Genomic DNA, 20,017 nt, shown 5'->3' on the forward strand with positions numbered 1-20,017 from the left:
GTCACTGGGTATTAAATATTCAGGAGAATATTTCATGAACAGGGTGGTCTTAAAAATGAATGAGAAGGGTATTGAAGTGTTAGTCGTAAATAACCTTGGAAAGCCCTATTCCTTTGTTCATGGATGGGTCTTGGTATTTCAGATAACAAAGCACAAACAATGTTATGAAAACAATTATTTTAATGTTAGCTTGAGATGATTGAGTATGCCTGCCAGTGATGAGGAAGGACATTTTCTTTAAGTGGAGTACAGAGAAGGGAAAGAACACCTTGAAGAGGTGACCTAAAGATCGGTCAGCTCTAACTGTGATGAATGCTTGTAAGGAATAACAGGAGAGGGAAGTGACATTACACACCATGTCCTGGATGGTGACGAGAAAGAGAGGTGTATCACTTGGGCTTATTTTCTCATTTTAAAAATCGCTTTTCTTCTGAATTCCCCTTCAAATGATTAGGCATTGTCTAAGAAGAGTCATTCTTTAGTTCTCAACTTGTACAGGAAAATACTAAAGAATGGGAACATTTTGTTTTCATTCTCTTCAAATACACTTTATCTGTATTTTATGAATTAGGTAAAGTGAGGTCTGTGTGACCATTTGTTTCATTTAACCTACATTATGTTTATATTAAACATTAGTTCTGGGACGTTTGGAATAGCCAGCATACTTCTAAACATAATTCTACTTAATGGTGGCAAATCAAATCTTGTGCTCAAGTGGAACTCTCAACAGAAATTACTGGTTTCATGTGATGTTTTTACTGATTTTGATGTTAATTTCCTAAAGCCAAGGATACATTTTTGCATCATGAGTCCAGTGTACTATCTAGTCTGGATCTAATAGTGTTACTGTAAACACAAGTTGTGAGTGTGTATGTCAGCATGTGGGATCACTTTAGATGAGTCAGGATTGCCATAGACACGTGAGCCAACGTCTGGCAGGGCACTTTTTTTCAATTGTGGTCTCAAAGATCTATTTGAGGGACTAACAAAGAGTTAAAAAAAAAAAAAAAAGACTACACTGCTATTGCTTGTATTTCAAATCACCATTTATGCTTTATAAATTGATCTTATTGCCAGGTGATCTCATTTCTACCAGATCATCTACCATTTGGCCTCTTAACCTGGTTCTGCATTCGACCTTAGGTTAACTAAACCATCCCAGCATTCTGATACAGGCAACTTGATACAGTTGAAATTAAGGTCAGAATAGTGTTGGATGATTGTTTGCCAAGGTATTTGTAGTTTGAGTCTACTCTTTCCTTGGGCTTCTGCAAACTTGTTTTTGTGTTTTTTGTTTTTGTTTTTTTGGTAGTGGTGGTGATTAAGCATGAGAAAACATTGCTGTAACTTTTGTTATCTTTCCTTTTATGATAGAGGAGCAAGGGAAGAAGGCCCTAATCTAATAGCCTATTAGCTAATTTCCAATGAAAATCAGCCGGGGGTTTCCCGCATCACCTCAGGTTTCTAACCCCTTCATAAAGTTCTAAAGTTCTACTTTGGTATACAGATCTATTCTTAAGAGTTACTAGTACTTGGTATTTCAGAATTGTTCTTTACTCAATCCTTTGTTGGGGAATGGAGTTGTGAAAAGCCTTTCAGGGACCCTAGCCATCTTCCTGTTGATTTTAACATTGCTTTGTAAAAGCTTCATAAAAGTGAATGGTGAACATTCCTTGTGATTTCATCTCTTAGTTTGCCCTCAGACAGCTGTTATTGTGAAATATGGATAATGTCTCCTCTAATTTTAAATATTTTTTTAAAGTTCATTTTTTAAAATTTATTTTGAGAGACTGTAAACAGGGGAAGTGGGGGAGAGAATCCCAAGCAGGCTCTGCCCTCTCAGCGTGTAACCCGATGCCGGACTCAATCTCATAAACCATGAGATCATGACCTGAGCTGAAATCGAAAGCCAGACGCCTGCCTAACTGACTGAGCCACTTAGGTGCCCCTCCAATTTTAAATTAGATGCTAAGAGCTAATACAGACCTTGCTAAATTCATTTGGTTTCTTGAGGATTTGGCTTCAAGGATGAGGCTGCGCACGTGTTCAGTTTACGTCTTTTGGATCAAACACTGCCTATCTGTGTGTTCCTGTGCAAGCTATTGAGTTGTAGTTTCTGAACCACCCTGCAACAGAAAGATGATTTATTTACTGCAGGGTTGAAGTTTTAAACATGTAGAGCCTGTAGGGGGCTCCAGAAGGCAAAATTTATTTGGCCTTAGAGCAGTGACTAAATCTTTCACGGCAACTCACAGTGAAAAACACATTTTGCATTGTGACCCAGACACATTGTGATGCGTGCGCGCACACACACACACACACACACACACACACATGCACATATTAGAAAAAAGGTTACCAACAATATGTACCTTTACTACCCGGTATGACCTGATACTTTTTATTACAAATTCTTGTCAGGACCCAGTATTTGGCTTTCAGAACTGCAGTTTGGAAAACAAGCCTTTTGAATTGCAGGGGGAATTGCATTTTTAAACCACTTTCTCCCTTGCTATCACATCATCACTACTATTTTGAGTATTAAATGGTATCAATTTTATCTTCTGTGTTTTGCTTGGAAAAGTAAGTAGTCTGGAATGTGAAGTTGACCATTAGCCTAAAAATAAAGGTGGAAGGAATGTATGCATCAACATCTTTATTGATGAGTGAATGCTCTTGAACATGAAGGTGTTTTATAATTTTCAATTTTTTAAAATAGACAACTGTGAGCAACTTTTTAAACATACCTGCAGTGTTTTATATTTCTGTTATTATTTCTCCTGGGAAGGGAGTGGAATACTGTTATACTGGTGCTACTTTTTACAAAATTCAAGTCACTTTGCAGACATTTATTTTTTAAAAAGTGGGGTGGGGGAGGCCCTGCCTGTGAAGTCCATACAACTGCAACTACTTAGTGTCTGTGAATCAATAAAAATTATTTGACTTTGAATTTTGTTTTGCATTTAGAGTTTGCCTTAGCTATTAAGCATTCAAAACAATCGAGTATGCTATCTCTGTGAGAACATTGTATGAAGTCTGACATTGCGCCATTGAATTTTACCCTTTCAAACACATTGCCCTCTAGGTTTGTAACAGATGTTGATAAACCCCTGTAAAAAGTTACTACCGAATCCTTGCCACTTTTCTTTATTCTGGGCAAGTGTGTCATTTGTATCTTTACATGCCTGAGCTTTTTCATTTCCTAAAATGTAAAGAGAAAGACTGGAAGCATGTGGATGAGACTTGCCATATTTTCAGAAAGCCCCAGAAGAAAACCCATGAAGTCTGCAAAGTAAAAGGGTACTAATCATGCAAGTATAAGCTATTGGTACATTTCAGTATTCTTATTCTCTCCTCTCTCTGTACATTCCTTGTGGGAGTCCTTAAGCAATAAAGTGTGGCTTCCTGTGGTACCAATAGTCCCAAGTAAATATTTTCAGTTAAACTGGTTGATCATTTCAAACTGTTCACTTTTTAAACATAATATCCGGCAAATATTTAATGCAGGCTGTGAACCGGGTAACAGGAAGTTTGCCTGCATTCTGTGCTTGTGGCTGCCCTTTGAAGAGAGTGCTCTAACCTCCTCTGTTCACCTGTGAGAACTGAGTTTTGGAGTGGTCAAGTGGCTTCCTGGAGGTCACACAGCCTTTAGTGGTGGGATCAGGATTTGAACACGGGTCGGCCTCCAGAGCTGACATCCTTAACCTCTGTGCTCTGCTGCTTCTAATAAAATGGAATATTGCAAGTCTGTAGAATGTCACTGGCCTTTTTTATCAGTGTCTGTCAAACACTGCCATTCTGGCTCCATCTAACTCACCTGCCTTGGATTGGAACCAAGCTCCCTTGGGGAGCAACACTGTGTTTTTAGGTAGCATATTGGAAACCATGGAGAACAGTGTTTATATATGCTAATTTGTGGGGAAACATTTTAAAGTAATTTTCTGTGACCTCCATGATGTACAGCCAGCCAATTTGATACATTTCACACTAATTTGGCTATTTCATAACCTATGTTTATTTTATTTTCAATTTTATCTTAAATATTTTCCCCATGGCAAACTGAATTATGATAATCTTGCAGTATTTCTACCTTGCCTCTTTGTGTTTTTCAATATTTCTGGTGCCTTCTTCCTTTTAACCTTGGCATTAAAAAAATCATGTTGTACATAAATAAGTTTACATGCTTTAATTTAATGATGTTTTCATATAGTATACTGAATTTTCTAGGCAAAAAGTGCTGAGAATAGCAGTGTTCGTTTACAGTTATGTTTATGCCATAGTTTTTTTTTTTTTAAAGAATATATTCTCAGTGAATAAAACTGATGTTCATGTCTTTGTTCTGTTGTTCATAGAATTATTTGATTTTTTACATGTTTGGATTTCTTATTTTAGTAATGTCTTTCTAGATCCTTGGGGAATTTCTGATTTTAGCTCTTTTGGCAACTATGAAATGTTTATTGACTACTAATGGCATGGTGATAATTGTCACCTGCAGGAAAACACAAATACGCACGCGCGCACACACACACACACACCCCAGATGTAAGCACTGTTGGGAGAAAAGGGAATTTTTTTTTCCCTTTGGCAGCCCATGAGAAAACTAGGCACGTTCTCATAGATATAACAGAAAAAGTTTTTCATTCTTGACAAATATCCCATGGTCACACAATGCATATGTGCTGTTTTTAAAGCATCATCAGCATATTTTGCTTTGAAATATATAAAGATGGGCAAAAATTTTATACACAGAACCTAATTTCTTAGAACTATGATTTTTTTACTTATTGAAAATTTTCTACCAATAACTTTAAAGCACTTATTTCCCTGTGATTTATTTAAGTCCTAATAAATTATACATTTCTGCACTTTAGCCACTCATGTGAGAATTATTTGGAGTACTCTTAATAGAATGGTGCTGTGTGGTCTCCTGAGGCCCCAAATATGTCAGAGAAGTTTGATCCACTCTTAGTTTTATATTTTTGGTGACTATCCTTGATAAATGAGATAAAGCTAAAGAGAAGGCTTTAAAGATTGAAGTATATGATTAAAATCTACTAGAAGCAAGGACTTGCTTATGCAAGGACTCTTTTTAATTAGATTCCTTAGTGCCCCTTACCCATTTAGCCCATCCCCCCTCCCACAACCCCTCCAGTAAACCCTCAGTTTGTTCTCCATATTTAAGAGTCTCTTATGTTTTGTCCCCCTCCCTGTTTTTATATTATTTTTGTTTCCCTTCCCTTATGTTCATCTGTTTTGTCTCTTAAAGTCCTCATATGAGTGAAGTCATATGATTTTTGTCTTTCTCTGACTAATTTCACTTAGCATAATACCCTCCAGTTCCATCCATGTAGCTGCAAATGGCAAGATTTCATTCTTTTGGATTGCCGAGTTATACTCCATTGTATATATATAGGACATCTTCTTTATCCATTCATCCATCGATGGACATGTGGGCTCTTTCCATACTTTGGCTATTGTGGATAGTGCTGCTTTAAACATGGGTGTGAATGTGTCCCTTCGAAACAGGACACCTGTATCCCATGGATAAATGCCTAGTAGTGCAGTTGCTGGGTCGTAGAGTAGTTCTATTTTTAGTTTTTTTGAGGAACCTCCATACTGTTTTCCAGAGTGGCTGCATCAGCTTGCATTCCCGTATGTAATGACTCTTTATGGCAAGCTTCTGTGCTGAGCTCTTAATATTTTTCAAAGCTACCTGAGTTGTGGACACCTATCAATTTTTCAGAAATGGCCATATCTAGAAAAAAACCCTAACAGGTACATTATGACACATTCAGAAGACTCTGAACGTTGTCTGCAAACAAAGCACAGAGCATATTTTGCATCTCCTGTCTTGCAGCCCAGGAGGATTGTGTTTTCATTCATTTTGGTTTCAGTGATCGTCACTGGCAGGGGTTTTCTACTTCAAGACTTTGGGTGGCAGAACTGGTTACAGTAGATGGTTTCATTTGTTTTTCTTCTTTCTTTGTGGACTTCATGAGTCAGACTCCCAAGAAAATTTGCATACTTAAAGTAGGAGAAGAGTGGGGTGCCTGGGTGGCTCAGCCACTTGAGCGTCCAATTCTTAATTTCAGCTTAGGTCATGATTCCAGGGTCATGGTATTGAGCCCTGAGTCGGGCTCCACACTGAGTGTGGAGTCTGCTTAAGACTCTCTCTCTCTCTCTCTCTCTCCCTACCCTGCTCACGCCCTCTCTCTAAAATAAAAGGAGAGATGTACAAGTTCGATTCTCGTTGACATTTAGTTTTATTTATTTATTTATTTATTTTGAGAGAGGGAGGGAGAGACAGAATCCCAAGCAGCCTCTGCACTGTCGGTGCAGAGCCCGACACGGGGCTTGGGCTCAGGAGCAGTGATATCGTGACCTGAGCTGAAATCAACAGTTGGGCACTTTACAGACAGCCACCCTGGCACCCTGATTCTCTTCAACATGTCAGTTGGGGCTCCTTGATCATTCTGGCCCAGAAACATGATGCAGTTTTGTGTGTGTGCCATAAATAAGAAATTCAGAAAACATGTTTGATCAGACAGGGTGAATATTCTGCACACAGAAGCCCTATAGTAACTGTTGAGTAAGCGATTAGGAGAACTAGAAGAGATAATAACAATCTATTATCTGTACTCTTTATTTGGTTCATTTTCATTTCGCTTCACCACAATTTTAATGGTGTTAAGAACTGATTAGAAACTTGGAAAAGGAATTGTGAAGACTATTGTTACCTCCCAGTATATTTCCTGTGAATTATTTTTTTTTTAATTGAAATACTGGTTTCTTTAAGCATGGTACCATTTTTTAAAAGATTTTTGGGGCGCCTGGGTGGCGCAGTCGGTTAAGCGTCCGACTTCAGCCAGGTCACGATCTCGCGGTCCGTGAGTTCGAGCCCCGCATCAGGCTCTGGGCTGATGGCTCAGAGCCTGGAGCCTGTTTCGGATTCTGTGTCTCCCTCTCTCTCTGCCCCTCCCCCGTTCATGCTCTGTCTCTCTCTGTCCCAAAAATAAATAAAACGTTGAAAAAAAAAATTTAAAGGGGCGCCTGGGTGGCGCAGTCGGTTAAGCGTCCGACTTCAGCCAGGTCACGATCTCGCGGTCCGTGAGTTCGAGCCCCGCATCAGGCTCTGGGCTGATGGCTCAGAGCCTGGAGCCTGTTTCTGATTCTGTGTCTCCCTCTCTCTCTGCCCCTCCCCCGTTCATGCTCTGTCTCTCTCTGTCCCAAAAATAAATAAAAACGTTGAAAAAAAAATTAAAAAAAAAAAAAAGATTTTTAAATTTTTAAAGATTTTATTTTTAAGTTATATCTACACCCAATATGGGGCTCAAACATACAGCCCCAAGATCAGGAGTTGCACACCGCATAAACTGAGCCAGCCAGGTGCCCCTCATATAGTGCTTTTAATGTCAGTGTTCCCTGTGTGAAGAGACATGACAAGCAGAGCTCTGAGGACCCACAGGTCCTCTCCCACAACTGGAGCATTCCTCGCCATAGGGTGGGCAAGAGAGCCCCAGCCTTAGGTCAAAATAATACTGGCTGTCGTTTCAAGGCTCCTAACGTGACTTGCTATGTGGCATGTTTTCAAACATTCTCATTTAGTCCTTTCAATAACGTGGTAAAATATACTATGATTTTTCTCTGTGTGTGCAAGGGAAAAGTGAGCCACAGACAGGCTGTGTCACCCAGAGTCTCAGAGCAAAGTTAAGATTTAAAGTCACGTTATAACTGACTTCATAGTAAGACTTTCAAACATCGCTTGATGCGGTATTCATGTCCCAATGCCTGCTACCTGTGCAGGCTAGGATTAATTAGTCTTAAATGCTCAACTCATTCCTATAGAATGGGCCTTTCACTATCAGCACCGATTTAGTGTTCACACGCTTTCAGTAAGCATTAACTGGATAAAATCTCCAAAAGCCTCTGCGAAATGTAAGCCGCTATTATTAACACATCTTCCGAGCTTCATCAGATTGTCTGAACAGAGTTATTTTCAACTACAACGGAATTTCCTACTTTGGACATTAAACCTTCTGGCATCACCTAAGTAAATGTGTCCTGCCACGTTGGAGACAAGGGAAAACTTCATACCCGAGTTGGCACTTGTGTATTTCTTTAATAGGCCACGCTCATCACCTCGATAGCGACAACTAGACTCGAGGTCAGGACGTTTCCTGATGTCTGAGCAGTTGTAAATGCACATTACATGTAGCTGTGAGGTGCGTCAGATACGGTAGGTTTTGGCTTTGTGCAAGTCACTTACTTCAGATTGAAGGGGCTCACTTTCCGGACGAGGACCCCCTAGCAGCCTCCCCTGCAGAAATTAGGTATTTTTTGTATGCTTACAGAATCTGTCACAGAAGAGCACAAGTATCACTCCGAAGTCTCAAGTTCTTTGACCTGGGAATTGATTTAACAGGCGTACTCCAGCGAGGGTGCTCCCTGGCTGCTGTGGTATTTGCCGCGTGACTTTGCTCGGGCCGCAGTAAATCCTTTCGCGTGAATTTCTTAGTTGTGGAAAATGAGATTTTCTTTGCTTTCCCATGTGTGCATACTGCACATACCCGCGTGCGACAAGGTGGTGAGTGAATTATGCTTCAGGGTGTGACCAAAGGAAAACAATTAAAATAGAAAATTGTTTATATTATTTTGCATATGGAATCCTTTGGGGACACAAGACTCAGCTTTTGAAGAGGTACCTCGTGGTAACTTCCCGGTTGTTCCCTTTGTGTTTCTTGATAAAAGGCAGAAAGATATTTAAAAGCAAGCTGTCAGTTTCTTCATCTCTTCATAAAATGATCATTGGGATGGTACACACTGAAAGGAATCATGTTATTAAAACTATGGAACGTTTCTGTTTTTAGTGGGTTCTCTTGTAACCATTTAAGCAAATGTATTGATTTATTGAACATTCTGGAAGATAAAAAATGTTTTAAACACTCAAGTTGAAAATACACAGACACGTTTTGTCTGGAAAGGATGGAATCTTCCCCTTGCTGGCGTCCCCTCCTCATGTCTAACTTAACCACACTATTAACCAGTGGGAGACTTTGTCTTCTTTGAGACTTTTATATCTCTATTTTATACTTCCTCAGTACATCATCTCTTTATTCATAAAATGGCAAGATTTTTTTTTTAAAACCCATTTCCTGTAGCAAAGGATTTCACTTTAGGAAGTAAGGAGGTCTTGACAACCGAATTCCCTCAGGGATTGCGAGGGGTAGTATGCTTGCCTTGGCCTTCATTCTTTTCTGCCTTATTCTTTCTTATTGTTGGGATTATTAACTTAATGTGACTACCCAGAAGCCAGAGGCGAAGCTGCACTTCAAGTTTAAAACCAAAACAGAGGATAGACAGCAGGTGCAAATTTTTGATAACGGCTTTATGTGGACTGGATCTGGAACATTATAGGTGCAGGGAGCTTTTCCACTAGTAATGAATATAACCTGTGGATTCCGTCCCAACGCTAGGCTGTAATCCAAAAGAATAAGCACCTGCAGGGAAAAAAATGAACCTGTCTTATAACCAACAAGGCGCTTTTTTCAGGCAGCAAACTTAAGGATTATGTAATTATTCAAACCTTTACAATGTTATAGTACGTTACACCGTGGGAATCACAGATTACAGGAGAGTTTTGAGCTTTCCTGTAGGAAAAGATCATTTGCTATTGTCACTCTCTGCATTGGTAGTAATGTGGAAAAGCGACCGGGGGAGTTTTTGAAGAACTCATTTACTGCATTGCTTTGGAAACAAATGAGTGTCATCCCCCTTTTGACTCAGAAGTATATTAAATTATATAATAAACACAGAGGAAACATCTTTGCCCTTTCCCCCCATACAAGTTGGTTTTGTATAGCCTTATTAGCTCAGATCTTTCTAAGGATTATTTCCTCCTGAGCAGTAAGAGGCTGGTGACACTGGGAAGAAGAGAAATTCTGGAATGACCAATTATCTTCCTTTCCTTTCCTTTGGTTTAATTGTGATTACAATGCACTCTGCAGGTATTTTAGTACTGGGTACTATTCCAGGTGTTTCTTTTTAAAGGTAGTGGCACCTGTCCTAAAGTAAAAATATCTGAGCAGAAGTGTGTGTAGGGCAGCTAAACAAAAGATTGGTCTGGAAATTGTAATTGTCGATACCTTCGTAGGCAAATTAAATTTGTTTGTTGAAATGTGGCACAAAACACGTGAGAATTGTCAGTCTGGTAATCAAACTATTCATCTCTTCACTCTTCCTCGCTCCCCACCCCGCGCCACACACACCTTTTTTCATTTTATGGTTTATAAGGTGTTTGTGATTCTACTTCAGATTAATTCCATTTTGCTCTGTGAGAGTTTATGTGTTTTTGCAGGTCATGTAGCAAATAAGCATGTCCTTCGGGTTAGAAATATGTGGAGAAGGAAATAGAAATGTGAGTGGTGGGGTTGCCTGGGTGGCTCAGTCGGTTAAACGTCTTGACTCCTTGGTTTCGCCTCAGGTCATGATCTCATGATTCGTGAGTTCAAGCCCCGCGTCGGGCTTTGCACTGACAGTGTGGAACCTGCTTGGGATTCTCCCTTTCTCTCTGCCCCTCCCTCACTTGCCATCTGTAAAAAAAAAAAAAAAAAAAAAAAAAAAAAAAAAAATTAAATAAACATTAAAAACAGACAAGAAGAAATGTGACCAGTGTGGAATATAATATTGCCATACACCTGAATGCCTCTTCTAATTCATTTGGTCTGTGTATAGGAAGCAGTGCCATTTACATGACCTGACAGGTTGTGTTGTTTAATAAAACACAGAAGTGACATGGAGAGCTTTGGCTGCACGTTGGGTCTGATTTCGTTAGAGCGGCTAATGACGCGCACACTTTGCCCAGCCCCTGCACACGTCCTCCACATTTGGGGAAATGAGCTAATGTGCCACTTCCGGACAGCTTGGTTTTAGGTAATAGGCTCTCCTCTCTTTGTGGCTTTTCTATTTTAATTTCACAACCTAATGACTGGTCCAGGGATCCTTGATGCTAAAGGAATATGCACAGGGGATGGTGGGAAGCAGGGGGAGGATGGATACTAAATGAATCTATTGTTTTTGTCTTGGTTCATGACTCTCTCATCTAGAGAGTCTCTTGTGGGTCCTTGGCTGAAGCCATCCCAGCTGAGTAGGGACAGAGCAGAAAATGTTCACAGGCAATACAAGAGGTTGCCTGTGGAAGGAAAGTGGACCCATGCCAGGGGCACGTTCTTGTTGGAGAGGTGAGAGTCCTTCTGCCAGGTGAGAGCACACTGTTGGTCTGTTGTAGAGCAGTTTGGTGGGCAATGCATAATCCCCTGAGCAATGCACTCCCAGGACTGTATTGTGCTAGCTACTGAAAATAGTTCTTCCCTCACCCCCCAGCTTTTCCTGATAAGTAAAGCATTATTTCAACCGCATGTACTAACGGCCCATCAGTGGCCCTGGCTCACTACAGACTCCTGCAGAGAGGAAACAGGAAGCTGGTTTCTGCACTCATGGCTTAACTTCCTCTTCTTTCTGTGCAGAAAGTGTTCGAGCACAGAAGGGAGGAATAGTGACCGCGTTAAGCTCAAATCCACCCTGATTTATGACAGTGGGTCTTTCATAAATGTTGATATGCTTTAAAAAAATTATTTTTTAATGTTGACAGAGAGACAGAGAGAGAAAGAGAGACAGAATGAGAGTGGAGGAGGGGCAGAGAGAGAGGGAGACACAGAATCTGAAGCAGGCTCCAGGTTCTAAGCTGTCAGCACAGAGCTCGACGCAGGGCTTGAACTCACAAACCACGAGATCATGACATGAGCTGAACCGACTGCACCAAATGTTGATACTCTTTACATCACAGCAAGGTATATGAGGCACGCAAATGCACTGTGACACTGGACATAGAGTATCCCTGCCTTTGAATAGTAACTCCAAAATCCAACTGCACACCAGAAGGTTCCTAGTGAACTTTAGAAAGTACATATTGGGGCGCTTGGGTGGCTCAGTCGGTTGGCCTCCAGCTCTTGATTTCAGCTCATGTCATGGTCTCATGGTTTGTGAGATAGAGCCTCCTTTGGCATGGAGCCTGCTAGGGATTCTCCCTCTCTCTCTCTCTCTCTCTGCCCCTCCCCAACTCTCAAAATAAATAAATTTTAAAAATAGTTTAGAAAGTACAGGTTATTAGGCCCCAGCAGTGAAGATTCTAAGTCTGTAGTTCTAGAGAAAGGCTTTATAGTAGACAGACACACACACACTCACCACACACCGCCCCACATGCACACACCACACACACACTCATGTGCACTCACACAACATACACACACGCAGTCACACACCACACACTCAATATGAATAAATACATACATAAATCTACATATATGTTTTTTAAACTTTCCCGAGTGATTCTGCGTGCGGTGTGAGAAATGCTTCCTAGGCTCACTCCATACGTTGATGACACATGATTCAACAGGCAGGACAGAGATGACCTTCCCAAAGAGGGGTCATTCCCTGTGACCCTTTGGATACAAGTTCTGAGGACTACCAGTGCCTTTGAAGGGAACTCCTTCCTCCTCAGTCTCCAGCGGAGGTGGTAAGAGGAGTGCTGGAGAAAGCATGGGCTTAGAACACCAGTCTCCTGTGGCTGCCATTTTTGTCCCTTAGTTGATACCAACCATCCTGCACATCTTTCTTGGAACATGGAGGGAACTGGGCTCTCCTCAAAGGATCCTGAGAAATCATCACGACAGAGAATGTGAGTTAGGAGGCGAGGTGGAACCTGTCACTATCATTCCATCTTGAAAGCGGTAGCTCTATAGAATGTCAGGTGTCTGTAAGATCCCCACCATTGTCATACTCATAAACTGAACTCAAGAAAGCTGTGTTGAAAATAATGATAATGATAATAATAATATGCAATAATATATAATAATAATAACTCACAAAAACTGAGTACATATATTTGGGTGTCCTAAGAACTCACTTTACAACAATTTTTAAAAAATGTTTATTTATTCTGAGAGAGAGAGAGATAGAGAAAGAGAGCACATGAGCAGGGAGAGAGGGAGAGAGAATCCCAAGCAGGCTCCCTGCTGTCAGCACAGAGCTTGACACAGAGTTCGAACTCAAAATGTGAGATCATGACCTGAGTCTAAGCCAAGAGTCAAATGCTCAAACCAATGGAACCACCCAGGTGCCCCTCATTTTACAGCTTTTTGAGGTGGATGTTGCCAGTGAGGAAACTGAGGAAACTCAGTGAAGTACTGAGAGGTTAATTTGCCCAAATTATGAAGTTGGTAAGTAGGAAAGCCAGGGTTTACATCCAGATGGCCCAGCCCTCAGATATGGCCCTACTGTAACTGTTTCTCCATTTTGCAGGGGGGCTCTTCTGACACAACTTTTACAACCCAGGAAAGGAACTGACCGGGTATAGTCTGACCTGGTCCATGTGAAAGCAAAAATGAAGGTTTGAATCATTCAGATTTATGCGATGATTTCAAAATTCACAGCCTTACCACTCCTTAGCAGCCGTGGAAGAAGCTGCTTCTGGAATGCTTATGCAAAGGGGGCAGCTTTCGAGGCTGTTTCAAAGAGTAGTGGTCTCATTCTTTTTGTCCTCTACCCATACCTTCAACTTCTATTATTCCTGCTTAATACAATACTTACACATTGGGCAATGTGACAACAACGTGCTCTGATGATTTCACTGTGCCTTGCTGTTTAAACAAATACTGTCTCGGGGGCACTGATGCATCACTATTATTGTTTCCTGTCATCGCTATACATAGACATATTTTTCCTATTTGCACCTCTTTATACTCATTCTATTCTTCAAGGTTGTCTTTATGAAGATACATCTGTTTAGCTTTGGTGATTAGCAGAAACATTAGCAGACCTACTGTTTCAGAGCATAAATAATTAATGGATGTTCCTCATTAATTTCTTCTGAAACTGACTCTTGTTAGACGACTGTTAGATATATTTCTTGAATTAAGAGCACATACAAGGAGTAGGGACTCTCTGCCTATTTCGAAAATAGACCATTTACTTTTGAGGGAAAATATGGCATCTGAGTCTCTCAATGGCAACGAAAGGAAATCCTCTTTTAATGAGGTGTAACACATGTCTTTTGTTTGCTGAGAGCCTTCTATTACAAGGCGCCCGTTCTGTGATCTGTTTCTCTAGTTTTCACACAAACCTGCCTTTTCTCCCCATTTAGTGCAAGCGGTAATTATTGTATTGACGTATTTACAAAATATGACAGTCAACCTGCCTTTTAATCAAGCAGATGTAAAACAGAAGGATCCCTTCTATGTCTGCCCTTGCCTCCCTTACTCTTTTTCTTTGTACAACAGCCCATTTCACTACTTGCTGGGGATTTCTCTAAGTTCATGTACACACGGTGGAAGACTTGCCCCACATTAGCTTTAATTCCCTCCCTTGCTATCTATTAATACACAGCCTTTGAATAATCTGTTCAAATTAACAGGCAGAAAATAAAAATATAGCTCAGTAAAACACTTCCCTCAGAGTGTTAGCCTAATTAAAAGTTAGATTTCCTCCTATGAAAAAATCAAATGCACGTCAGTGTTTGCCTGCTTCTGACCCCCAGAGTAGGCAAAGCTTATCACCCCAAATATCAACAAAATAACTTCTCAGACTTCCTAAGGATCTCAAACAATTATTCAGCCTAGCTCTAAGCTGGCCTGCCCTTCACCCAACCAAAGGGAAATTGTGGTTGATTTAAAAACAAAACAACAGGGGTCCCTGGATGGCTCAGTTGGTTCAGTGTCAGTTTTTTTTTTTTTTTAACATTTACTCATTTTTTTGTGAGACAGCACGTGAGAGGGGGAAGAGCAGAGAGAGAGGGAGACACAGAATCTGAAGCAGGCTTCAGGCTCCGAGCTGTCAGCATAGAGCACAATGCGGGGCTTGAACTCACTAACCGTGAGATCATGACCTGAGCTGAAGTCAATGTTCAACCAAATGAGCCACCCAGGCACCCCCAGTGTCAGACTCTTGATTTCGGCTCAGGTCATGATCTCAGGGTTCATGGGTTCAAGCCCCGCATGGGGCTCTAAACTGACATGGAGCCTCTCTACCCCTCACCCCTCTCAAAATAAATAAATAAACTAAAAAAAAAAAAAATCCAACAGAATTAGTAGAGTAACTTTGTAATACAGAAGTGCCTCCAAAGTAATCATAAAATATCATGCTGTGCCTATATTCTGTGCTAAAATTCTAAGTAATGGCAACCACTGCAGCAAAGGGAGGCCATATTTCTTAGCTGTTTTCTTAGCCATGTGGGCTCCTGAATATTTATTCCAAGGTAATAATTCCAGGTATTAATGAAATGTTGGTGTCAGCCTGAAGACCAGCATTATCCGTTGATTGCATTTGGCAATGCTGCTGATTAGACCCCATCCATTATAAGCAATATTGCCATAATAAAAATAGCTAACTTTTTAAAAAATGTTTTATTTATTTTTGAGAGGGAGAGTGTGAGCAGGGGAGTGGGGGAGGGAGTAGAGGATAGAGGATCCGAAGCAGGCTCTGTGCTGACAGCAGACAGCCCTATGAGGGGCTCGAACTCACAAACCGCGAGATCATGACCTGAGCCGAAGTCAGAAGCTCAACCAAGCCACCCATGTGCCCCCAAAATAGCTAACTTTTGAAACATGCTAGGCATAGTGCTAAGTGCTAAATAATAGTTTTAAAGGATGTGTTTAAAAATGTTCATTCACCTTTACTTTTTTTTATTTTTTAAAAAATCTTTATTTTTTAGAGAGAGAGGGAGACAGAATCTGAGGCAGGCTCCAGGCTCCGAGCTGTCAGCACAGAGCCTGACACGGGACTCAAACTCACAAACTGCGAGATCATGACCTGAGCTGAAGTTGGACGCTTGACTGACTGAACCACCCAGGCGCCCTGCACCTTTACAATACTGCTTAAGGTGTATAAGATTATTTCCATTTTTCAGATGAGAAAGCACAGAGAGATTAAGTTACTTGCCCTGGTCATACAGTGAAAACATGGCAGAACTGGGCTATGAATCCAGGTAAAATAAAATTGAAACATTGTGCAAATTGATTATTAAAGGGACAAAGGATGTGATGAAACTTACCCACTTTCCTCCCATTTTAATTTTTAAGAAGACAACTTTTATTTTCTTCTTTTCTTAGTAATCATGCATCACTTTTGCATTTTGTGACTTGGAAAAATTTCTTTTATATTTGAAATAAAGTATGTTGAATTATACTTGACGTAAAACATGATGGCTATTTACAGAAGCACGCTACGATGTCTATTTAGTGTTTACTTAATAAACATAAGATGACATTCCTTTTCTTGAACTTGCTGTCTAAATTCAGAAAAGAGCAGGCAACTTGTAAAACAAGACAAAACAAAAAAACTCTGGAAAAAAGGGTAAGGCCCTAGGTTGCTGTTAAATCTGTTTCCACTGGGGCGCCTGGGTGGCGCAGTAGGTTAAGCGTCCGACTTCAGCCAGGTCACGATCTCGCGGTCCGTGAGTTCGAGCCCCGCGTCGGGCTCTGGGCTGATGGCTCAGAGCCTGGAGCCTGTTTCCGATTCTGTGTCTCCCTCTCTCTCTGCCCCTCCCCCGTTCATGCTCTGTCTCTCTCTGTCCCAAAAATAAAATAAACGTTGAAAAAAAAAATCTGTTTCCACTATAATTTAGAATTGGTGCATAAAGCAAAAACCAGACAATGGTTCTTCCGTGTCTAACCAACTGCATGGTGCCCCCCGCAGGCTGGGGCTGAGAGCCTGCGTGACAAGAGTGAGGTGAAGGTACACAGTAGGAAAAGTGCACGCCAGTGAACGAACCACTCAATCTCAATATTGGTTTCTTTAATAAATGGCACCATAAAGTTGCATTGAAGTGAATGTACATTATTAGTATCGCTCACCATGTTTATGATCCACTCCACATCAAAGTGACATAAAAAGCAGAGTTAGTACCAATTAATATCCAATTGCTCATCAAACTTTAATTTGTATTTGCTTTCCCCCGATTGATACATCTTTTATAACTGAAAGGCTCCATTTCTTTATAACATGTGCTATCATTCAAGGCCACTTGTTTTCATCACTCTGCGAACCAGCATGAAGTTGTCTAGTAATTCACCTAGGTTTTGTCACAAGTGCCTGAAGTTATGGCAGTCTTTTCCTGGGAGCAGCTGTCCCCCTTGGAAGCGGTTGGAATTATTAAAACAGTGGAGCAGCTTCCTGGCTAGCATTGATGAATAAAGTGCTGATTCTTTCAGAAGCACGCAGTTGATTTCTTGTTTTTCACCTGTTGGTTTGGATTTTGGTGGCACAGCCGCAGAATAGAATTCACCGCTGCTGGGGGGCTGTTGGAGAAGGCTTGGGGGGGAAGTTTGTAGTCGAGAGCTACCACCTGTCAGCACGGTCCTGCCACCCCTCATCTTCAAAAGTTATTTATCCACAGCCAGTGCCAATTTGGATTGAAAATATGGTAAAAACAAGCAAAAAACAACTCCTGATATCTTTCATGTTACTTTATTTTAGGTCTTCTCCTGAGAGTGAATGCAGACCCATATAAGAGGCTTCATATTGCATGGCTGTTGCAACTCCGAGAGTTCTCCAGGGTAGCAGAGGGCATTCCCGGCACACGGGGTGGGGTGGGGGGTTTGATCTGAAACACCCTGACCCCCCCGGTCCCCCCCAACAGAGCCCCAGAGAGCTTCTCGGCAGTCCAGCCACTGCCATGTTTTAAAGGTTCCTGTTGTACTTAAACAAATGAGAATATGAAATTGGCATGTTTAAAATCCTCCACATTAAATAATGTAAATGCTTTTCGTATTCAAGGAAGAGGAAGAAGGAAAGGGAAGAAAGGATAAAAAAAATAGAGAAGAAAAATTACAGACTTCAAGCTTACCCTCGTTTGGAGAAAAATTTCAAAGGTCTGAATAAGCCCTTTCCCAAAAGAGCCCCTTGGCCAACCTGTGGGGTAAATCCAAGCCTTAGTGTGGGAAGACAACTACTGGGCAAATGCCTGTGTGCAGTGTGGCAGTGGGTGTGGGTTAGTTTCTAGTCCTTTGAACCATTTTAGCCTGCAGGTGAAACCATCTGAATGAGTGAAGAAGGAGTTGAGTGGAGGTCCCAATCCTAATGCTGCTTTCGTCTTTCCATCCTACCATGGATATCTGGATGAGCGTGTTCTGAGGAGGGGACAGGCAAACCGACAGCATCCAGACCGAGCCAAAGGCATCCCTCCCTCCCCAACTATGGAGAAATATGGTAGGGTGGCGAGAATATGGATCAACATGAATCTGGCAGTCAGAGAGGCCTGCTTACAAACACTGGCTCTCACCTTCCTAGCCATCAGGCCTTGGCCATGACACCAAACTTCCGAGCCTCATCTCTCTCAGCTATAAATGCAGGATAATCATGACACCCCCACCCTGTAGTATTGTTACGAGGACTCGATGGGATCACCCTCTCAAAGCATGTGGCATGGTGCCAGGCACAGCATTGATGTTCAGGAAACACAACTAGCATCACCGTAAGACTGTTAGATGCTGGGCTCAAGTCTACAGAACCAGGCACGCAGACGAATGGGGAGCTGCAGTCTGCAACCTAGTGGGACAGCCACACATTGCCACAAGAAGCATTCTGCGTCAGGGGAGACCCGAAAGGCAGCGCTCACTTCATTTTTTAAATCGTGAAATATTTCAGCCTTCCTGCAAAGTTTAGAAAAGAATATGACAAACACCAAGAGTACCCACCGCTCAGCTTAAGAAATAAAACATTCTGAACAATAAAATGCAATACAGCTATTAAAATGAATGAACTAGAGCGAAGTGGTTAAATCTCAGAAACATAATTCTGGTCCACAAGAGCGAGTGGCAATAGGATGTATACGATGGGATGCCATTTACCTCAAGTTTATCAACTTGCACAGAGATGCTGTGTACTCATTGTTTCGCGGTGCACACGTAGGTAGTGAAAGTGTCAAGATATGCAGGGGGATGAGAAGTCTCTGGAAAGCTTTGAAGGATGGGAGCCTTTTAATTCTCAGGTGTCCTGGCTTTGTTCTCAGCAGGGCCTAGGCCAGGAGCTCTCCTCCCTGCTGTTTTACACAGATGTTAGCCCCTGTGGAGATAGAACTCTAGGCAAACAGTGTTAAATACACTGAAAGCAAAATTCTTCCTTTGAATGTACTCGGCTCCCATTAAAGTCCAGGGGCGCTCTCTCTGCAGGTCTCCTGCACATCATGGCATGACATATTCAACCTGAATTCTGAAGGTTGGATGTAACATAAAAGCAGGCAACCAACAGCATAAATGTATATGAAATGAAATCAATAAAAAGTGTATTTTTTCCTGCTATTGAAGATAGTCCTGGGAGGGTACATCACAGGAGCTAGGACAATGTGAGGGAGATGCTCACAGGAAGGATGAAGGGAGAAAGTTGGGGTGGGGGAAGGCTGGGGGGAGGGGGGAGGGGGGAGGCCATGTTAATATTCGCTGCGTGAACTGGGGTTTACTGAGAAGTGCCTTTTCCCTCACCACTTAAAAAAATCAATTATCAATGCTCATATGATGAAATAGTGAGTTGTGTTGTATTCGTCTGACTGTATCCTAAAAGGTCATCCTGATGAAGAATTATTTCTGAGATCAGGTGGATATCACAAAAGGTTGATACCAGATTATAAATGTGTTATGGACTAAAAACTGGCATCAGGCTTGGAGAGAGAAAAGCTTTTCTTCATCCATCCTTTTCTGCTATAACAACAGTGGTATTTGTATATCTCATAAAAGGAAAATGCCAGGAATCGCAATGAGTTGTCTGCGTCGGCTGTTGTGTGTGTCTGTCATAAAAAAACACACGAGGTGGCTTGGAGAGCTTGTGTGAAGTGGGAGGTACACTGGAGAGCCAGGATTGAGCCCAGGGAGTCTGACTCCAAAACTTCCACTGGATCGCCATGCAATATACCTACCCCCACTGACACAAATACGCAAAGAAATGTTCTTTATTTACTCACAAAGCCATCCTC

This window comes from Lynx canadensis, chromosome A1 (assembly GCF_007474595.2).
Source record: "Lynx canadensis isolate LIC74 chromosome A1, mLynCan4.pri.v2, whole genome shotgun sequence".
In the NCBI taxonomy this organism is placed as follows: Eukaryota; Metazoa; Chordata; class Mammalia; order Carnivora; family Felidae; genus Lynx; species Lynx canadensis.